Source organism: Penaeus monodon, chromosome 29 (genome assembly GCF_015228065.2).
Source record: "Penaeus monodon isolate SGIC_2016 chromosome 29, NSTDA_Pmon_1, whole genome shotgun sequence".
NCBI classification, from domain to species: Eukaryota; Metazoa; Arthropoda; class Malacostraca; order Decapoda; family Penaeidae; genus Penaeus; species Penaeus monodon.
In genome coordinates, this window is record NC_051414.1 from 30,760,457 (window position 1) to 30,762,052 (window position 1,596).

A 1,596-nucleotide genomic window follows, 5' to 3' on the forward strand; every position below is an offset into this window, starting at 1 on the left:
AAAGAAAACTTGAGAAAAGCGTGGAGTGCGGGAGAGACGAAAGAAATACAGAGAAAAAAGAGAGGAGGAGGGAAGAGAAAGAAAGAACGAAAAGGAAAAAGAAGAAAGTCAGAGAAACACAGAAGTCACACAGAATGAGAAAGCAAAAGAGACAGCCAGGGAGAGATCGAAAAAAGTGGCAAATCAAGAAAAAAGGAAATAAATAAAAGAAAAGAAACAAAGTTATAAAGGAAAGACAGGATAAGACGAAAAGAAACAAAAGAGGCACGTGTATCTGGAGAAGGGGTTCCCGGTTAACTTTCCATCAAGAGCGACTTCGCCAATCTTTGCGCGACCTTTGAGTCTCAAGCGAAGGAGGGAGAGGAAGAAGGGACGCGGGGGATTGGAGGTAGGGAGAGGGGGGGACGGAGGGAGGGAAAAGGGGGGAAGGGAGGGAAAAGGAAGGAAGGGAGGGAGAGAGAGAGAGAGGGACGGAGAGGGGGAGAGGGGGAGAGGAGAGAGGGAGAGGAGGAGAGGGAGGGAGGAGGAGGGAGAGGAGAGGCGGAGAGAGGGAGGGAGAGGGAGGACGGAGGGAGGGAGAGGGAGAGGGACGGAGGGTGGGAGATGGGGAAGAACCGAGGGAGGGAGGGATGGAGGGCGAGGGAGGGAGAGGGAGAAGGATGGAGGGAGGGGAGAGGGAGAAGGACGGAGGGTGGGAGGGAGGATGGGTGGAGGGGGAAAGGGGGGGAGAGAGAGATAAGGTAGGAGGGAGGGAAGGAGGAGATGAGGGGAGGGGTGAGAAAAGAGAGAGGGAGGGAGGGAGGAGAGAGGGTGGGAGGGCAGGCGGTAGGAAAGCAATAAGGAGGTGCAGGAGGGGGGAGAAAGGACTGTATGAGAGTGAGAAGGAAGAAGGGAAGGAGAATAAGAGAGACAGAGGGAGGGAGGAAGACAGAGAGACAGACAAAAACAGAAACAGGTAGACCGAAAGAAAGATGAGGAGCGGAAAGGAAGGAAGAAGAAAGAGAAGGGGAGAATGAGACAGAGGAAGGGAGGGAGACAACAGACAAACAGACACAGACCGAAAGAAAGAGAAAGGGGATCGGGAAGGAAGAAGAAGAAAGAGAGACAAAGAGACACACAACAGAAACAGACCAAGAGGAAGGGAAGGGCAAGCAGGAAGGAAGGAAGAAGAAATGGAAGAAGACAGAGAGAGACAGAGGAAAGGAAGAAGACTGAGAGAGAAAGAGAAAAGGAAGAAGATAAAGAGAGATAGAGGAAAGGAAGAAGATAAAGAGAGATAGAGGAAAGGAAGAAGATAAAGAGATACAGAGAAAAGGAAAAAGATAAAGAGAGATAGAGGAAAGGAAGAAGACAGAGAGAGAGAGGAAGAAGACAATGACAGAGGGAAGGAAGAAGACACAGAGACATAAAGGAAAGGAAGAAGACACAGAGACAGACCAAAGCAGAAACAGGCGGAGCGAAAGAGAGGGTTGAGCGGCGCAACAGTAATCAACAGATTGTGTTTGGGAGACGCGATGGCCGCCGCCCTCCTTCGCTCATTCCTCCGGGGAAGGAATGAGAAATTCCGCGAGGCTGCTCCCCCTCGCCTCGTTTTGC